Source organism: Haliaeetus albicilla, chromosome 10, assembly GCF_947461875.1.
Source record: "Haliaeetus albicilla chromosome 10, bHalAlb1.1, whole genome shotgun sequence".
Lineage (NCBI taxonomy): Eukaryota > Metazoa > Chordata > Aves > Accipitriformes > Accipitridae > Haliaeetus > Haliaeetus albicilla.
In genome coordinates, this window is record NC_091492.1 from 4,915,342 (window position 1) to 4,937,518 (window position 22,177).

Consider the following 22,177-nt stretch of genomic DNA (forward strand, 5'->3'; position numbering starts at 1 on the left):
ACACCTTAGCAAAGGAGGAAGCTTAAAAGCAAAATAAAATTGACTTGAAATAGGTACAATGCTAATCTCAGTCTCTGAATGTTTGTGTTCTATCCCTGAATAGAGACAACAGCCTGAAAGGCTATTTTTCTTGGCAGCTTTTAAATGAGAGCATGGGGGTAAGAATGTCCAAAAAAGAGGCAGCAAGAAAAAAAAAAAGTCTAAAAAGTTTAAAAGCTTAAAGAGCGGTTAAAGTGAGACAACAGGAGGCAAGTTCAAGAGTAGGAAAAGCCAAATCTGTATTTTTCAACCTATATACATGTAACCACATTTTCAAAAGTATCTTCTGCTTCAGAACCTCCAAAGGTGTTTTTCAAAACCTGGTTTTCAGCTAGTGTACAGAGTACTCTTATCTCAAAGTTACTATGGCCAATCTGCTGTTTGTTGGACTGCCAAAGAAAAAAAAAAATCAAATAGACAGGGCACACATAGTGACCAAGAAGATGGTCAAACACAGTGGTTCTGAATGACCAATGCTGTAAAAGTTAAGTGGTCCTGCAAAAATGGGTCTATTTACTCAAGGCATCCTCAACACATGGTTACAATTTTACAAATAAAGCTCTTAGCTGTAAAGTGAAGACAATTTCTGCCCTATACCACACAGGTGAACACCAAGGGCTCCTTTCTCCTTCACCAGCTCAGGTAACAAACTGCACTCTTACTTCTCCAACCCAACAGCACGATCTCACATCTCTCAGTTCTACCTCCACCACATTATCACCTAGGTATGCCAATCCTGATCCTAGAGAGATGTCCTGCAAAATTTTAACATCCGCATATTTCCCTCTCAACCACCACTTACAGGCCATTCGCTAAATCAGTGCAATACATTATCTGCTCTCTTCCTTCATGCACTTCACACTCACTATAAATTTTATGTGATCCCATTTATAAAAACCAAAGGCAGCAATATCCCACCTGGTCTGCACTAGTTCTTATTGAAGCCAACTGCTGGATCATTTGTTTCATGTCACTGACATTTGCTATAAAAGCTTGGCTAGAAGTGCCAGCAGGCTGTGAGAAACAGCTAGAGTATTTCATGACAATTAAGGTGGTGGTAGTCAAATGCAGCAGATGGACACCTTTGCCTTCCATTCTGACCTGCTCGATGGTTAACCCTTCAAAAGGACAAACAAGAGAGAAAGGCTTCAAGTAATACGCCAAGCAAGGCGCAATACACTTGACTACTCTTCACTTCTATATATTGACATAACTGCTGCCTTTCTTACAAAAGCTTAAAAACACAGTGCCTAATCCCTCATTCGATTATTGATATATTGATTTTATTGGAGATTCTGGACTCTATAGGGGTTGAGAATTGGACATGTTCCCTTCAGTCTTCTAGTATGAGACATCTGCAAACATGAACCGACATACCCAGAGCCTGCCCTCAAAACTGTGCATAAAACTTGATTACCGATTATAAACGGAGCCTTACATGCATTTAAATGGTCACATGCACAGAAAGACACACATGCATTTTCTGCACACATTTTCAGTGTGCACAGGTGCATTTTTAAAGTACCTGTTTTTCTGACTCATGGTGTTACTGAATTAATATGCATAAAAATGCAATCACAGCAGAAGGAAAATTCTTCTGATCTCAACATGCAACAACTGAAGCAAGGTTATATAACAAGTCTACACCTGAAAAATAGCCCAAGCAATATATGCTGTAAATTTAACTACAAACAAGTCTTTCCCTTAAAGGATTAACACAGCAAGTAAGAGGTAAATCATGTTCTGCTATCCCAGCTGCTGGCATCTTAAAGTTGAAGCTCTTGTCTTAGAGCTATAAATAAAAAGCCTGCTTTGAACATCATCTATGTCAGTACTTAAAGAAGGGAATATGTCTACTTTATCAGATTTGCGACAGTGTAAGTTGACTTTGAAATCTGGGCAATCTAAATAGGTCACGAGTTAACTTCTGTAAGCCTGGTACAGAAGGCTCACATAATACAGATGTAGCAAATAGAAAATGACCTTTACTCCCTTTGAAATAATTACAAGACTCAGGCTTGGCCTTGCTGTGAAATGGAACATTTTATTCTACTTGTGCAATTCCAGGCACTTTCTTCTTCTCAACATGTCAGACAAGATGTTAAATTTGTCACCACACCAAGAGTTTTTAATTAATTGTCTTCTAAAAGCACAATTATTCTTTTAATTTATTTTTCTCGTGAAGAAACTTCTTTTGTTGAACTAAATGTCTATCTCATTAAAATAATTTTTGTTGAGGTTCTTCACTTTGGGGAAAAAAAGTCTTTAAACACACCTTGAAAAAGTAAGCCAAGCAGATATATATTGAAGGCAAAGAGAATATTGTTCAAAGCAAAATACACTCTGAATTTCAGCACCAGGTAGATAGCATATTTTTAGATATAATAACAGGGCTTACGAGCTGATAGCTGTTTAAAGAAAGACTTCAGGTAAATACACTGAAAATAAAGTTTAATTGTCACGTATGTAGAATTCAGAATATATAAATATTGTTAACACATCTAGTCAAGTCAGTACTGGGCAATTAGTACAAAAGGATCTTTCAGCCACTACTAAGAAAAAAGCCACATTCCTGAAAGACTATGACAATTATGCAGCAAACATCATTTGCTCATGAAAATCTAAAGGGATAGAAGTCTGAAAAGCAAGCCAGGGAGTCGTGACTACTCAGACCTACAGATCCTGTGTTCACTGACAAGCAGAATCAAACTCTTTCATAACCTACTGCTTTTCAGAAATGCATAGAGTGAAGACTCATTTTTAATATCCTGACAATTTGTCTTTCTGAATTTATTACCAGTCACTATAAGGAAATGTCACTAGCTCAGATAACTCCTGTGCTAGTTTGGTCACTGGGCTAGAACTACTGATGAGGTATCGAGCCTATGAAACACCTTTTTTTTGTTGTTGTTAATAAAACAGCGCACACATGCTGGTGACCTTGACCAACCCCAACATTTGCACTGAGAGCTACTCACATAGAACACGGAATGGAAAGCAAAAGAGGATGGCAATTTTATACCATACTGCCGAGGAAATTAATAAAGCCCCTGATGTTAAAGTACCCTTGGGTATTACCACATCTCAAAAACCAGAGTTCTTCTACCATCTCTGCTGGTGACTGAAAGTTAGTCTCTGAAATGACCTTCCAAAGAATTTCAAAATCTTTACATACTTTTAAACTCACCCAATTTCAGCACATGAAGCAACTCCATTCAGGTTTGATTGGCCACATCCTCACTCTGGAAATGAGTTTTCTCACCTTTTACTGTAAACACTCTCATATCTTCATTAGCCCTACCTGTATGAGATCAACTATCACAAAAATGCAAGCTTCAGAATATTAATTGCATTTCACACACATTCTTATGGTGTGAAAGTCATCCTTGTGCAAAGCTTTATTTAATTAGAGATGAAAATGGTGCAGACACCTGTGAAAACCATCTGCCCAGACATGAATTTTGCACACAATAAATGCTAACAAATCTCATTTCAGAGGGCAATGTTCTGTAGGACCACATTCTGCCTTTGACTTCAGGAGAGTAATTTGAAACACAAACAAACCAACATAACCCCCCCCAGAAGAAGAGCTAAAACATAAATCACACTCATTTTTAGTAATAATCTCAAAAGTTCAAATATTATGAGTCACTGAGAAACAAGGGGTTTGGTTGGGGGTTTTTGTTTGTTTGGAGATTGGGGTGGGGCGTGGGGCTTGGAAGTATGGTTTGGGGGTTTCTTTCTTATTTGACTCATTTATTTGGAAGTCAGTACTGAAAATTTATGCTTCCGAGCTTCTGGAAACATGAGAACTAGAAATTTGCTTTTTGCATATGAAAACTTCAGATTTTCATATAAAATACGGTGATCCTAAAAGCTGAGAACCGAGAGGAAAAAAAGTAATCAGAATAATGAGAACTGCCAACACTGAATTAAATTGCACATGACAAAATATTTTTATCATGCAGATCAAGATCTTTGAATCTTAAAACCCTTTCTATCTTCAGGTGCTGCAACACTAGACCCACAAAAATGGGTAGGGAGGAAGCCATCAGAGAAGAAAAACAAGTAATAAGCAGTACACAGTTACAACAATTTGCAGAGAGATGATGAAATCTTGCCTTCACTGAAGTCAGTAAGAACTATTCATTGATTTTAGGTTTTTCCTCAAGATTTAAATGAGTTATTTAAATGAAATTAACAGAGGGATACTTAAGCAGAATAAAGACAGCACTGCTTTAAGTAAGGTTCTGCTTCTGCATTATGCAGACTCCAATTAGAGTGTCAGCAAATTCTAAGCCAATTTTGTCATCAAATCACATACAGACTGGACACGAAGTTCTCCTTGTCTTCTGTATTTTTTTTTAACATCAATTGGAACAGAAAAAACCTCAAAAGCCTGAATAAATTATCCTCTGATTGGCATAATTAACAAGGGTATTTTAACATTGCATAAAGGTATGTTGAATTATTTATCTCTGAAAGTGACTAAAATTAAATAAAACACACAGTTCTTTTGCATTAATTTCATTTCTAGAGCACTATAATTTGGGGAATTTTTTATTCAATATTTTCATTTTGGAGGGAAAGTTTTCACTATTTTAGGCTTTAATGTCTCTTCTTTTTTATCAGGAAAGAGCTTCAGAAAAAGAGTATTTACAATCTCTACAGCTCTACCTCTAAATCTGATAGTGAATTCCAGTCATTTTTGTAAGAAATGCTATTAAGATTTGGCACTAAGATTCTTCAAGGATGACAAATATTCTTTTAAAAGGGCCTACATATCCATTTACTGCATAGCTCTGTCCTAAAAGTGAAAGTCACACTTGGAGTACTGAAGAGTGGGCTATGAAAATGCAAATTAGAATGACTTTATTGGCTCAAATGAATTCAGTTCTCCTGTCACTAAGCGGTGTGACTGCAGTAGGCATCCATTAACTGGAAACAAAATATGACAAACTCTTTTGTGGGACTGTCTAGCACAGGAGCTTTCTTTTTATGAGCACTTTCCTTGTGAATGTATGTTTATTATAAGAATTTTATCACATATTCAGTAAAAAGTGTGCATCTTCCATGACACTGGGAATGTTAAGTTATTCAAGAAGCAGTTTGCCAGCACTAGTGTCTGAACAGACAGCTACTTTCCTTCTGAAATTCGGGATGTTTGGAAGAGGCACTATCAGTTTGTTAAGATATGACCCCAAGGTCAGTTCGAGCCCAAAGCGACTTTAGAGTCCACACTGCTTAGGGTGAAGAAGGATAATACGAGAAGCGTACTAGAAAGCATGGGAGCACTTCCACAGCACACCCATTTGAAGCCAGAGTTGTGATGATTCTTCTCACCCCAGGCACTGACCTGCCTGGAAACCAGTCACTTCTGCTCTTCCTCCAGTCACATCAGCTCCCTGAATGAAGTCACACGGTAGCTCTGCAAAAACCAGTACTCACAGAATAGCGTAGCTATTAAAACATGGTCAGATGCAGGACCATCACAGTCTGCATCAGTCTGATTAAGCTGCCGTGAAACTGAACCCTAAAATTAAGGGTTCTTTAATAAACTCTTACTAACACATATCTTCCATGCATCAGAACTTGAGCTAGCTTAGCGTTCCCTTGACTTGGGAACCCAAAAAGCCTTATATAGGCCTCAAAGGAACCACCTCTGGTGTCACAAGCAGGCAAAACATACAGTCTCCTGGCCTGATCACTTGATCCTGATCATAAATAATTCTTCCTGCATTCCACAATTCTGGACCCTTATTCTGATGGTCATTTCATAGCTTTCAGAATAAATTTGTTCATGGTCAATTTACAGCCATTTATTCTTGTACAAGTCTTGTCTCATAACTTAATTAACCTTTCTCCTCTCTAAGTCTTCAATTTATTAGGCTAGACAAACCAAGCTCTTTCAATCTCCTTCTGTAAGGATATATTCCTTTGATCATCTCGGTAACCTTTCATTGTGCCTGCTTAAGTTTGCACATGTGCAAAATACACAAAGAATTCCAGATAAGCATTCTCCAGGGCCTGGTAAGTGATATTAATATTTCCTTAAGCCCACAATCTGTTGCCTAATGCTTCCTAAATTCCACTTTTTTTTTTTTTTTAAAGTCTTGTCATACTGATGGATCACAATCATTCTAAAATTAACTAACGCACAAAGAGCTGAAAAATTTGACATCAATGGAGATACTGCCTCCATTTAGCTTCAACAATGTTAAGCAGCTTTTGCAAACAGAGTCAGGATTAATCTTTATCAAATACAAACACAGATGCAAACCCTCGTGCATTGCTAAATCTATGCCCTTTCTGACCAGATGGGAACCCACTCTGCTCACAAGTGGCAGACATCTTACAGCACAGAGCCCAAGCTTAACCTTTCCACTCAATAGAGCTTATTAGCTGACACTCAGGATTTGCCAATAGATAGCAGCTTCCAGGCTCAAGATGGCTTGTACCCATATGGCTCAGAGTGCAGGATCTGAACATTGTTCAGATTTTTGTAATCCAGACAATAACGATCCTCTTGGTTCATTAATCATAGAATGGTGTGGGTTGGAAGAGACCTTAAAGATGACCTTGTTCCAACCCCCATGGGCAGGGACACCTTCCACTAGACCAGGTTGCTCAAAGCCCCATCCGACCTGGCCTTGAACACCTCCAGTGATGGGGCAGCCACAGCCTCTCTGGGCAACCTGTGCCAGTGCCTCACCACCCTCACAGTGAAAAACTTCTTCCTTATATCTAATCTACATCTACCCTCTTTCAGTTTAAAATCATTACCCGTCATCCTATCGCTACACTCCCTAATAAAGAGTCTCTCCCCATCTTTCCTGGAGGCCCCCTTTAAGTACTGGAAGGCCACCATAAGGTCTCCCTTCTCTTCTCCAGGCTGAACAACCCCAACTCTCTCAGCCTGTCTTCCTAGTAGACGTGCTCCAGCCCTCTCATCATCTTCATGGCCCTCCTCTGGACTCGCTCCAACAGGTCCACATCCTTCTTATTTTGGGGGCCCCAGAACTGAACACAGTACTGCAGGTGGGGTCTCACCAGAGCAAAGGGGGAGAATCACCTCCCTCGACCTGCTGGTCACAGCAGTATTTTAATGATTAATAACAGAGGCCAAAGTGTGTTACTTGTGCTCAAAGTAAGTAATATTTTAAACCACTCAACTATTTAACAAGTAAATACCTACCTGTCATGATTAATAACACTATTTAACAAACGAGATACATCAGACAAAAGGACCGGTTGGGCTCCAAGGTTGTTTGGGGTTTTGTGTTTATTTTTAGGCATTATGAAAAAAAAGTAATCATATTTTGCTGAAACTCATACACCACTAGAATGAGATTACAACTGGTTAGCCTATTTAGAGAAGCTGTATAATAAATTCATTTTACAGGGCACAGAATAATGCAAATGAGCCATTCAATAGCACTCCTGTACTAGTGAAAGAGGCATAAAGAAGAAACATTGAAAAACAGAGTTCTGATCTGGTTATGCTGCAAGCTATGGAGTTACCAAAAGCTAAACTGCATTACAACAACAACCTGTTCAAAGAACTGCTTATACCAAACATTTTGGTTATTTATCACCTAATGAAATAAACAGGTTGATCCTATTTTCCAGCAGTAGTGACTTCATGAAACACTTAGATAAATAAAAATATGGATCTCTGGTTTTCTAAAAAAAGGAAATAAATTAAGAATTGTTTAAACTTATTTATTACCCTTCACATGCAGTTGCATGGGGCAAAGCCGTTATTCCACACAGGAAAACACTGATGTGACAAAAGCCATTAGAGAAAAAATTAAAATCATATTTCTCACAGCAGATAGTGGGCTTTGGATAGGATGCCTGGAAACTATAAGGAATATGATACATTTTTAATTTCCCAACAGCGTGATCATTATCAAAAAAAGTACAACCTTCCACCTATAGTTTTCTTGATATTCCACAAAGTTATACTATAAAGCAATTATTACTGCACCACAAAACTGAACTTAGTATAACACTGAACATCTGCCTTTTGCACTGGCAAGCTAAAATCAAAAATGAGCTTACTGAAAACAATCTTTCAAATAGCATAGGTTTGAGTATTAAACACTTACACAGTGCTATCACCTTGAAATGTTACAAAAACAGGAACCAGCCCCCAGAACTCAAATGTATAAGGACAAGTGAAAATGTCCGTTTCTCAACTTCAAGAAAACATTTGTTGAACATTTTTCTGACCTTCTCCTAAACAGTCACGAATGCAAGATTTTTAAAAAATGAATACAAGTAAATCCCTCAATTCCAGCAAGGGTATTAGAGGGGAAAAAAAAAAGCCTAACATCCAAAGACTCATAATAAAAATTGAGAAATCGCTGCAAGGCAAGAAAGCCCAATGCAAACCTGTCTACCAATTTTGACATGCTTTTATTTGACTTTAACTGTGTATTGGCTTTGTGTGGTGGGATTTTGGTAGCAAAGGAGGTGGCTACAGGGGTGGCTCCCATGAGAAGCTGCTAGAAGCTTCTGCAGCTCCAATTCAGACCTGCCTCCGGCCAAGGCTGAGCCCATCAGCAACAGTAATAGTGCCTCTGCAATAACATATTTAAGAAGGGAAAAAACCTGCAGCGGAGAGGGGAGTGGAATGTGAGAGAAATCCCTATGCAGACCCCAAGGTCAGCGAAGGAGGAGGAGACACGCTGAAGGAAGGGATGCTCCTACAGCCCATGGTGAGACGGCAGGCTGTCCCCCTGGAGCCCGTGGAGGTCCACAGTGGAGCAGATCTCCACCTGCAGCCCGGGGAGGACCCCACGCCGGAGCAGTTGGATGCCCCCGAAGATGGCTGTGACTCCATGGGAAAGCCCATGCTGGAGCGGTCTGTGCCTGAAGGACTGCAGCCCGTGGAAGGGACCCACACTGGAGCAGTTCACAGAGGACTGTCTCCCGTGGGAGGGACCCCATGCTGGAGCAGGGGAAGAGTGTGAGGAGTCCTGCCCCTGAGGAGGAAGGAGCAGCAGAGACAAGGTGTGATGAACTGATCATAACCCCCATTCCCCATCGCCCTGCACTGCTGGGGGGGAGGAGGGAGAGAAATCCAGTAGTGGAGGTGTGCCCAGGGTGGGGGAAGATGTTTTAAGATTTGGTTTTTACTTCTTATTATCCTGTTTTGATTGGTAACAAGTTAAATTGATTAGGGTTTTTCTTCCCCCAAGTCAAGTCTGTTTTGCCCATGACCATAACTGGCAAGTGATCCCTCCCTGTCCTTGTCTCAACCCACGAGCTTCTCATTATATTTTCTCCTGCCTATCACACAGGGGCAGAGGAGTGAGCAAGTGGCCTCATGGTGCTTTGTTGCCAGCTGGGCTTAAACCACGACAAACAGGAAGAGGATAATATGTTCTTTAGAACAAGCTATAGATTAATTTTTTGTGCAAAGTTATCTGCACATCACATGTTTTTGTTTTGTTTTTTTTCAAAAGAAAAAATTTACAAATTGTACTGAGCAATAGTAGTATGATGGTGTTAAAATAAATAGTTCTGAAGACTGGCTTTCTATTGATTGCTGTTTAAAAAACCAAGCTCACAAGTGGATTCTTTTAGTAAGAACAAGGCCTGTTAATCGCATCAATCTTTCTTTCAGTGGGTAATGTCAACTTCCCATTTTCATGAAACTGCTACAAACTTGACACTTACAGCTCAGCCTACCAACTATAACTGAAACTACCCAGTGGATTCAAGTGTTACAAGAGGGAATCATGAAAAACATGGTTAAGCAGTAAGAGAATAAGGCTTATACAATCTCAGAAAACCAGACCAAAAAACTATGGAAGTGATACATGGTGGCATACAGTACTACTTCTGCTTGTCCTATTTAGTAGTTCCTGGAAATAGAGGTATAAACCAGTTTTCATTCCAGTTGGTAAAGTTTAGGGTCATAAATAATTTTAGGATGTAAAACAAGTCTAAGAAATCTCTTTTTAACTAAGATGACAGAATATTGTTACATCATGCACATAATATGCCTATAGGAGAGAGAACTGAGCTTAGAAATCAGCAAAGTATCAAACAAAATACAAACCAGAAACTGTTCACCTATATGCTGACTTTTGCACACAGGATAGAGAAGAGCCTTAAAACATAGTGTAGTGAATAAATAGATAGTCCACAAAAAAAAAAAAAAAAGGAGGTAATTTAAGCCTTTATTAAATACATGTATAACTCAGTTGTTTTAACAGGGACTGTTTGATAGATACAGAGCATTTACGGTATAATTTAACATTATTTCAGCCTAGAATTCAATTTCAAAACTGATTATTAAAATTATTTACACACTTCTATATTTCCTTGTTCAATGCTGGTTTTCAAGTGATTTTACTTTCTCTTACTAAAGAGCATTAACTGTACCTTATTAGTTGCAGGTTAGGTACCATACATATTTTTAATTCATTTAACTAATACGACCCAAGTTGTTGTATCACTGCTCATATTACCAGTCAAGAGCTTGTGCATTTATTTCCAATAGGCAGTAATTTTCAAGCTCCTAGAGTGATCCAGAAATAAATAGAAAAAGAAAAAAAAAAAGAGACAGGTCTTTTTGGCAGTGCCAGCTGCTACTTGAGGAGTATTTTTAATGAGTTGCAAGAACACAGTCAAAAATTTAAAAGAACTTGCACTAACTCTTGAGTTTAGAGAAAGCATGCCCCAGGGGAAAGGCAGCAAATAGTTGAACACTTTTGAGCACATCACAATAAAGCAAAATCTCTAAAGCTTACAGACTCCCTTGTGTTAACAGTGACATTACATCAGGAATGACCTTTCCAAAGAAATAAAACCCATTAATGCTAGGAACATGATAACTACTAAAGATCAACACTTAGTAGCCAAAGTGTATGTATGTGGCGGGGGCATGGGGGGCAGAATCAGTCTGGTAAATTAATTAGAACACAAATAATATGAAACCAAGACCTTGGTCTATAACCCTTTCTCTTATAATTGCTTGCCATTTAAAAGCTGAATGAAATCTTTTACATAAAAGATACAGCTATTGACCCCACACGTATTAGTCAAAGAAAATCCTGCTATGTTGAGAATGAGATCTCATGAGTACTAGAAAATGCCTTAGTTACACCCTATTGAATACCTATTTCTTACTTCCTTACAGTAGAACTTTCTTTCAACCATCAAGGAATGATACTGCTGGGAAATATTGCAAGTTAATCATTAAATATTTCAGGGCTTTTTTCCAGTTGTTTGTAGAAACAATCACCAGAGTTATCTGTATCTATGAGAACATAATGATTTTATTTTTTTTTTTTACATGACAGGACAGCTGTCAGCCCTGAGGCATAAAGACATACGTATGGTTGTACCCCACAAACTCCATGATGAAACCTCTACAAAAAAACCCAAACATTTGTTTTTGAAATCCATAGTTTAAATCAGGATAGGTTTCTGTGGTGGTTAGGAAACTCAATGCGTTATTGCAGCCTCCCCATTTAACACTGTGAACAGCACTTTCAGTATATTTATTAGTTCTATAATTACCTGTATTTACCAAGTCTATCCTCTGATCCACATGAGATTCAACAGGCAACAGACACAAGCAATAAACATATGAAAAATTGTGAAAAATGTGAATCTCTGCCTTGGATCTTGCAACCTGTATCTGCATCTAAACATTAATATTACCACTATAGTTGAAAGAGGTCAGAGGCACATCTTTGTTTAAAATTCCTGGACAGAAAGCATGTAAGGACATACTTTTGCATCCGTCTAGACTGACCAGGTAAAAAGGTCTAACATAATTCAGATTTGGGGGATCTGAAGAAGTCTATTTTTTTATCCAAGAGACAGGCTAGAAGAATTCTAGCATTTAAGCTGTTTTCTTTATGATGTTATATTTTATTTTTGTCTGAGCTGACAGCTCAGCAAAAGTGCTGAGAATGCGTACACCGGGACACATGCATTTGATCGCGGAATGTCCTACCATTACTATTTGTAAGAAGGTTTTATTTTTTTTGGAAGTTTATATAATCAGATTTTTTTGTTAATTTTGACAAAAGTAAAGCTGCCTGAATTGTACGTAAAAAATCAGAAATTTTAGAGAAAAAAAATCAAGTATCCAATAATTTAAAGGCCCTTTTCCTTGTACACAGCAATTTAAATTTACTGGAGCACTTTTTTCTTTTTTTTTTTTTTTTTAAGCGCTTCAGCCTGGAAGTGATCGGGGTTCTGTGCTTGCACAGTATAAAGCAATTTGAAATTATTCAACTGCTTCAATTTTTTATACGTACTTTTATTTGAAAATGATTGGGGTTCTAATCATGCTCAACATTGAACAACTTTAAATTATTTCAATGCCTTTTTTTAATCAATGCTTCATGTTTGGGACTGAATTCTAGGAGGTTATATTACATTATCAGGCAGTTTAAATTATACAAGAATTTTACACTTCACAAAATCTTTCATCTCCTAAATAAGAAACAGTTTGCAAGGCTGAAAGCATAAAGCATTAAACTTCGAAATAAATCAGCATTATACAAAATCAGAAGCCTAGTTTTTCTTTTTTAAATATTGTAAGAGAACCTTTTCCATAATCAAATTCCCATGTCTTACTACATACTATAAAGCATGAGCATTTCAGAAGCTACATAGTTATACTTCGGTAAATTCAAATAAATTATTTCAAAGAAGGAGAACAAATTCTAAAAGGTTTCTGAGTCCATGAAAAATAAGGATTTATTCCCACAGCATTTGACTTATCAAACTTCATGTCGAGCAAGCATTCAAGTCCACTGTAGCATGGATACAGTGTGCTTAACAGCTTCTGGTTCAAGTTCATTGTAAACATTAAGTATATCAAGTAGGAAATTCAGGTTGGACTTCAGGGACATCGTTCCCGATTTAAACAGGAGTGATACACAGAAACCTGGGGGGGGTGGGGGGGAGGGGTGTTTAAATTTGATTATTGGAGTTACCGTCCTCAATAGTCAAGAACATGCTCTGCTCTTAAACATTTCCATATGAAAGGAGAAGAAATTAAGGTGTGACATTTGAAAACAGTACTGGACATGTACAGATGGAGAACTGAGAAATACAGCTGACAGGTAACATTACTAGTGAATCCTCCACTTTATTCTTACCCGGTATCGTTCATTAATACTCTACCAATATGCTTACATTTACTACAAAAAGTCCAACGCAAGTATTTTTGTACTTTCCACCAAGATATTCAACAAATATGAATGCAATCTAACCTCTGTTTTAAAATGTGACATTCTGGAAAGAAAAAATTAGTGACTAATTTCTTCAAAAGGCTTGTCTTCATATTTCACCTTTTTCTTTTTAACGCAAATGACATTGAAGAAATAGGATAATTTGTCACCAAGAATAACAACCCAGTGTTCCTCTGCACATTCATTTGAAAAGACAGTAGCTAGTCCTTAAAGATATTGGCATGCCTTACTAATCATAAGCTTTTAATTCTGTCTCTCCAATTTCAATTAGTAAGTAAACACTAACATCCTCAGTTGCACTACATAGAGCTCCCCTTTATCCAGTTAATCATGTTCACTGCAGCTATTCCCTAGGCTGAGGTTTCAGAGTTCCTAGCTTCTGTAAATCCTCCGTATTACATCTTTTGATTCAGAAACAAAAATGCTAACATATCTTATCATTCAAAAACATGTGTCCTGGGTTCAGGAAGGACTGTGTTTTTCTCCCTCCCAACAGTCAGCTGCTGTGCTCCATGTACAGAATTAAGTTGCAAAGCATCGCTAAACTCATCTGAAATATTTTAAGTTAAACCTCATATTATAGCAATTAAAGAAGCTGTGAGAAACCATAATTAGACTAAGTGTCCAACAAATATTAATCAGTAAAGTAGTATTCTATTATTAAGCAGCAGCCATTCACAGTAGGAGTTTCTCTTGTGAGAAACAAGATTAGGAACTGAGCCAAAAGCAGACCAGAAGGCACAGCAAATTGGGTTATTTGGTGCCTCATTTTAATTTATGAATGCTTTCACCTGTATTTCACTTATTTTGTATTGCCATTTTAGTGGAGAACGCGTAAGCAGGCTCCAGCCTGCGATCCTAGATGTGTTGGTTAGTCCCAGTGTTCCCAGTCACTGATAAGGATTTCCCTTCCTCGATCCTAATCCAAGCCAAGAGGCAAATTTGGACCACACACCATGGGCAAACCACTTAACCTCCCTATGCTCCCCCATCTGTAAGTGAAAACAATACAATTAACATCCATAGCAGGGAGGCTCTGTGATTTACTTAAGTGTTTTGAAGAGATTTGAAATCTTGAATAAGTACTGTATAAATGCTGACAAATAATTCCTGTTTGAGGAACCATCAGTAACCATTCTGAGCATACAAGAAATAAGATCATGTCAGAAGCAAAGTTTCTAAAATACTAGGCCTGTTTTAGCTTCTTATTTTCTTGTTACACCCTCTCCCTACATATCAGTTAAAATCTAATTAATGATAGCAGTCTCGTAACAAGTCTCCTTTTCTGAGATCAATTTTAGAACTTTCCTCCTTTAAGTCTATTTCTCTGCAGTGAGAAAATACTGAGTGACTCAGACTAGAATCTAATAAGAAGTGTCAAGGATTTAATGTAAGAGACTGTTATTTTTTAGTAAAATATTATTTCTAAGTTACCCTATTAAATACAGATAAACAACAACACGGTGCAAAACCACAAATTTATTTGGTGGAGGAATCTCTAATGTGATGACTTGTAGGAAAACAAGTATCAATCAAATATCTGTTCTTTCCAATTCTGAGTTATTTTACATAGATTCTGATAAAGCAATAAACTGTGCTAATAGTCCAGTTTTCCACTGCTGTCCAGAAGAATTTTTTTTAAACAGCATGTAAAATCACACATTGTTACCTGAGCTGTTACAAAATAGTTATAGCTTAGATGAATTCTCAATTTAAAATCTATATGCTATATCTGTAATACACCAGTAACTTCCTTATATATTATTGGTCTTACATGTATTCATCACCCCTAAAGACATGCTTTCTTTAAAGGACAGAAGGAAAAAGTATCTAAAAGATGCAAGATTTAAAAATTTGGAACTCCAGATTGTATTTTGTTTTCTAATTAGACTAAATATGTGTAGTTATGTAGAGATACTCAAGGCAAAAATCCAGGCATTATGATCTTTTCAGCACTGTTGAAAATTATAACCAAGCCCAATTTTTAGTTCTGTAATTTCTAGCACCTATAGAAGGTTCTTTATTACTGAAGAAGCAGCAAGCAAACCAAGCCTACCAGCCACAGTTTCCAGAAGAATTGCATTTTATACATGATGAAATGCAACTCATCAATTAAGAGTCATTCCAGTAAGTTCATGTATACAACCATGTTACCTTTTCCCTTTTGCACTCGTTAGTGCCTTGACAACAGCAAAGGCTTCATTAGTAACTAACATAAAATCAATCTTAATATACAAAATTGAGCAATAAAACCCTTGCAAGAGGTTTATGCTCAACGTGATACTAGGTTCCAAATCCACACAGGACATAATTTAAAAATTCTAATTTAAAGTTGTGATGTACATTGTAAGAGACAAAAGAAATTTTGAAAAACAAAGCTATAATGCAAATGAGACTGTTATGTTGCTTCTGCCAGCAATAAAATTACAATCCCTTATTGTATCCACTGGCCACAGAAGTGAAAGACAAGTAGCAACAGGGACAAATATTATATGGAGCAGATGGAGAATGAGAGTGTTTGATCAGATGTCAGGGAAACCACGATTTTATTACTTTTATTTAAATAAATTAAACAAACAAACAAAAAACCCACAACTGATATCCAGAAAAAACGGCACAGTAGATTTGGCAATAGGTATCTACTAGTAGAAAAGTTCCTGAAAAGCAAGAGGTTGCTGCTATAATTTATTCCCATGTAGTGAGGCAAGAAGTCACTTGTAGGGTTGTTTAGGGTTTGGAGTTGTTTTTTTTTTAATCACCTGGTAAAGAGCTAGACGAAGAACTCGGTGAAATCGATTAGCCCAAGGGGGAAGCACACCACAATAGAAAGGACTTGAAGGAGAAATGGGAGTTGGGAGAGGGGGAGGACAAAAATCTCATGCTTGCTCTGAAAGCTCACAGATGATGTTACACAACAGTGTTGTGTGTCTGATGGTTCTATATTCGGCACCCCCAAATAGCTCAGACAACATGCTTTTGTATCCAACGTAAACACATCAGTGTTTTTTGGCATTCACTTTGTTTCACTAACATAGTTCATATTGTTTCCATGCTCACCAAAAACTGCTAAAAGAAAGTAATGAAGGAATAATTGCTCTTTTTTCATAGCTTGCTCTAGTCAGCTTAGAGGATGGAGAATTCTCCTGCCAACCTACAAGGGCAAAATCCTAACCCCTCATGAAAGTGTCATCTGTGACAGAGCCAGAATCCCATCCCACTCATTTTTACTTAAACTCCATGGCTTTTCACTTGGCAATTTACTTCTGTCATTAGCTAGCTTCTATGTCCTAGATTTGGTTTCTTTTTTTTGGCTTTCATTTCTGCTCCCTTATCCTACATCCCAGAGGCTGCCAGGATTATTGGACAGTTGAAAGGGGCACATGTGCATGAATTCCCTTCACAGCTATGACAAAGACAAGAGCATCCATTTCGAAGTAGCGTTCAGTTGCCAGCTATAAAAACGCAGGTGGTCTGTGTGCTTATAGCGAGTAGCTACAGGGAGGATTTCATACAAATACATACATAACCATATTTAACTCAAGTTTCCACTGGAAAATGCACTACAGCTGACAGACTACAACAAGACTAATATACTTTATAACCTTTACCTCTACAATATTAACTCATTCTAAAACTTAGTGCGGTAACACATTAATACTTGAAGAGCTAGAAATTCTTAGCTTAGTTAACTCATTAGTAGACACCCATTTTTATCTAAGTTGAAGGATAAATGAAGCAAGAAATCAGTATGTTGAAAGGTCTGTCTTCAGTTAAGATAAAGGAAAATTTTGTCAGCGAGAAAATTTCTATTCATCTTTCTGCCTGTGAAAAGCCTAGGGAAAAAACAATAAAGTCAATATCTTTAAGGTAGGTCAATATTAAAGCACTGTGATGGGAGAGCAGAAGACCATCGGAGACTAGCAAAGATTAAATTGGGACCAGAAATTACATTAAACTGCTTTTTTTTCCCCCCCAGAGCCAAGCATGGCGATAAGACTTCACAAAGCAGAAATAAAACTATCCAATTCTGTTAATATTAATGAAATTTTTTGTCATCTGTTATGCATAACTTAGATAAAATATTCTATAAAAATAATTGAAATGTCATTTTTTCGCCTCCCCTGGGCAATATTACTGGTTTAGGGGGGTACACTGGAACAGTAGACAAACAACAAAACTTTTTTTTAAGTTTAGAAGTGTGGGGTGGTGGGAGGGGAAATGTTCTGGAAGCGTTGAATCATTTTGTTTTACCATTTTTGAGAAAAAACGAGCAGTTAAAAGCCTCCCAAATCAGAGTGTTTCATTTTCAGTTTAAGACCCAGATTGTATGGTTTCATTCACGTTAGCTCAACATTATACTTCAACTGCTGCTGTACAGTCTGGAAGCCAGTAATTTTGTCTCTCTTGTCCTGTGTGATAGGGTCTCTATCTGAATGACAACTCTAGATACATTTCTGCCATTCAACCATACAAGAAAATTGGGTCCACAAATGAGGTACCTAAGCTGTAGCCTTAGTGGCCACATACCTCACCAAGGAAACACAAATCACTATTAAACTGGCACAAAAGAAAGGGTTTCTGTTCACTAATCTTTCAAAACTGAAGTGTATCAACTAGAAATGACACAGTCTAAAATATATTCCATTTCTGATTTCCAAGTGGAAGAGGAAAAAGGTAAAATTCTTTCCAAGATATCAGAGAGACGTTTCACATAAAATATTTTGAGTTGCCTGTATGGCTTGACTTCACTGGCTCGCTGAACCACCAGTTCTTACTTATTTTTGTCATTGTTTAGAATCATTTCAGTATGCCATTATAGTGGCAATTAAACACCTTCATTAGTTCAGCATAGCATTTTATAGACATACCAAGCTGGCACAAGCAACAATACAAGGTGTTAGTGAGGCATCCCAACACAGGCTGAACAACTCTGGTAGGCAGAAGGATGAAACTTTAGCCCACAAGGAAAATTGCACAAATGTGACAGATTTGTTTCTAGTGACCAAACTACACCTTTCTAAGTAATGTAGACAAAGCCCAGCACTTCCTAGCCGTGGACACACTTTTCCACCCCCCAGCCAAGGTTGTAAAACTGGTAATATTTTTTCCTACAGCATAATCTAAAACAAACCAAATAAATAAATGTTTGGAGAAGAAACGGTAACATTAAGGAGTAAAGACGGGCATGTCCAAATCAGAACCACATTTTGAAGTAGTTCAAGTATCATCCAAGCTGCCTACATATGACTTTCTAAGTATTGAAAACCAGACTTGTCACCTTTGCCTAGTTTCAATGTACTGAATCACATGATAGTTTTGTAATGGCTACTAATGAAAAAGACCCTTTTAAAAATTTTTTGTTTGAACTTTAGATCTACAGATGAGGAGTAAAGCTACAATAGCATCTCCAATTCACCTGACCTAGTTTCTATATAACTATATTATAAGCTACGCTTTCATTACGTTTAAGCGAATGCTCACCAAAGCAGATTCTGGCAAACAGGAATAATGCATGAACTCTAAAGGTATTGCAGGATGCCTTCCTTCTCTATTATCCTCCTTAGTTTGTATTCCCCATTATATTTAGGGTCCCCCGTTGTGCCATAAAGAACAGCGAATCTATCTTGAGCATAAATTAATGGGAAGCTATTGCAGTGGTTTCTTGCTTCCCCAATGAATTCTTTCTACAACACAGCTGTTTCAAACATGCAGTAATTATTTTGCTGTTACCTACTACTAGAAGAAAGGAAGCTTGATAGCAATGAATTGAACTTGCCCTTTGTCCCCTTTCATTGTATCTACCTACAGCAGACGGCACTAAAATGCAACTCAATTAAACACAGCCCTCTTGTCATAATATAAACAGAAGTTCTCCTCACTGCAGAAGCAGGAAAGTTTTGCCACGACTCTCCTTGTTGCATTTGACAAGTTTATTCAAAAACGAATATTTCAGTGGGGAGGTCTGTCATTCTAATCCTGTTCTTTATGCGAGAGCAGCTAATGCAATTTCAGCTACCTGAACAGAAGGGCTCTTGCTTCCAGATGTTCCATTGTGCCTTGCAGACAACAACTGCTATAGGACTGCCACCAAAAGACAGGTATTATGAGTATTTTTTCCATCATTAGCCTCCTCTTAACACAGGGTTTACAGCTTCCTTGTTGATTCCTGTAATTGTGATAGTCATAGTAGAAGCCAGTGTAATGCTATCCTTCTATAGGTCTGCCATAATAGCAACAGAAAGAGGGCAATTGTACAGAACAAGGTGGTAAACTTAAGTTACTCCTGAGCTATTGAAAGACTGTTTAAAAGATAAAAAGAGAAAAAAAAAAAGATTGAGTCAATGAATCAAGGCTTGAAGAAAATCATAGACTGTTTGCACTTTCAGGATACAAACCTCAAATTACAGTATCACTGATTAGCTATACTTGCACTGATTGGAGATACAGCAAACCTGCAAGAACACCTCTGCAGGGGACACCAGGGCACCGAGAAAGACAAGGAGCTACAGTAGCCAAAGCCAGCACGAATATTACAGCCAACTGAGGAAAAGACCTGGAAAGAGGCTCTACTAACTTTCGGCAGCAGCCTAAGAGGGTATACAGGCATCTCCATTACCTGCCAGGTTGCAGTAAGGCTAAGTGAAAGAAAATACACACAAAAAAACCCTACTATCAAACCAGGCATTAGCTTCTCCTGTTGCATGTATTAACATTGGCTAACCAATAAGCTGGTTTTATTTCATTAAAATGTATTAGTGTCTATAATCAGCATAATGTGGTTTTTTTTCCATCCTGCCTCTACAAGTATTAATAGAATAAGCCTTGTCATGAAACTGTTGAAGTTTTTCTTAATCCCATTGAAAAATAGCAAACAAATGCAAATAAAGCCATGCAGGAAGAAGAATAGTAAAGAACAAGGGTGTTTAAGTCTACATGTAGAAATCCTTTCAACAGATTGAGATTTACATTTGTCTTTGCTTCTTAATATCAATTTACATTATTTGACATGTTGTTTATTGTCCAATAGCAACATGTTTTCTTCCCCCTACCTGTCATTTGCCATGTATAAGCAGTATTTATCTAGATATTAGGGTTTTTTAACCATGAGCTTCTGCTAGGAAAAGAGCAGCTTTCCTTATAATATGTAATGTAACTAATAAGCTGCTCCACTCGACTGCCAAGCATTTGCAGTTCTCTCTAAAGTCAGCGGAGGCTGTTGGTGCTCAGTTTTTTTCCATGGTTAAAACACACATAGGTTGGAGAATAAGCATTGCCCCAAAACAAGTCCACCATCGATATCAACCACATTGTGCTTTGCCCAAAGCAACTGTGAATAAAGACACTTGCAATGCAAGTAATGGAGTTACTGAGTGTGACAATCCAAAATTTCATTCTACATACAGTTACTCAGACATGAGCAATCACTATTTAACAACCTCACAAATGTGTTTTCTAGTTGCCAAAACCTTGTGGAAAACAATCTGTTCTACTGATTTTCTCCTTCAGAACAGAGGAAGTGTTATAAAGATAAAAATCAAAATCTGATCCAACTGGATCAGGAGTCAATGATATTTAGGAAGTGGCATCACTACAACTTATCCAATTCAACAGCAGCAATGTATTTCCTAAGTGCAGAGATGCATTCATACACCACAAATGGCTCACACTCACTAAGATGGAAAGAAATGGTAGCATCTCAACTTACATAGAGAATGATTATTATTCTCTAGGCCATTGAAAAAAAATAATCTTATTTTGAAGTACTGTAAGCAATCCCCTTTTTCTCTGAAAGAAAAAAGTAATTGCTTCTGATTTGCTTGTTATCAAAGCATGATGATGCATCCTTTTCTTCTGTACCAATTCATGTACTAGACATACATAGCCATTCAGATACGCCACTTCTCATCCATATACTATTTTCTTTGCCTAGTGTTTTGGAAAAAAGGCTATAGCACAAAGGAAAGTGGGCAAAAATGCAAAGCTGCGTGGTGATGCTAAATAGCAATAGAGATATTCTTCCAGAGACTTGACTGCAGACTGCAATCTCCCTTGTTAAACATACTAACTAATGTGAGCAAATTAACCACCTGGTCTATACTCAAATTCCTTTTCAAACATCAATTCTCTTGCAATTCCTTCCCCTGTTAATCTAGTGTTGAAATAAGAGAAAGATCTGTACAACCTTAGAATTTAAATTGTTATTAGATGGTAATGTGATGCTCCATCTACATGAAGTATATTGTTTTTCTACCTGCAGAAAAATAGGAGGACTGGCTTGTAATTAAGGCACTGTACTCTAACTTAGAAAAGTGGGTCAAGTTTCTAGCATTTATCAAATGTCTTTCAGAGGGGCTGGCAGACTTCTGACTGACATCCATGAGGTTTGGCTCGGGTCCTTCACAACTTTGAGGAAATGTGGATAACATCTGCCTTCTCTGCCTGCCTGATCCCCATCTCCTTTATTTGCCCAGTAATTTGGGGGGACAGATTATCAGTTATGACTCTTGGCAGCACATAGCCTCGTGCTTCCCAATCTCAGTCAAGCAAGAGATAAGAAATCCTTGAGGCCATGTCTAGATTTTCTCCCTTTTCTACAGCACAGAGCACAGCTCCCATTATAATAAATCATTCCCTGAAATGGTAACTGACAGAGTAAAAACACTTTGAATAGTAGCATATTTACACCAGATGTGAACATAGGTCACCAGAAAGATGTTCAGATTAAAACAGATGGAGAATCAATGAGGCAGAGAGCTATAGGAAAGCACTTCTGCATGGCAGAAGCAGCAAAGGCGGCTGTGACTTGACTCTGGAAAGGGAGAGACTCTGAGGGAATAAGGGGAGAAAGCTGCCAGGGTCCCTATGATCTTCCTTTTTCTACACTGACACAGGATCTTTCAGTTCAAAAG

General features: G+C 37.7%; 1 protein-coding gene across 4 annotated transcripts in view; it reads right to left on the reverse strand.

The window, feature by feature from the left end:
- The window catches only part of CDH13 (cadherin 13), a 540,036-nt gene that overhangs the window by 442,012 nt on the left and 75,847 nt on the right, over positions 1 to 22,177 (reverse strand). The gene's annotated exons all lie outside the window — the stretch shown is intronic.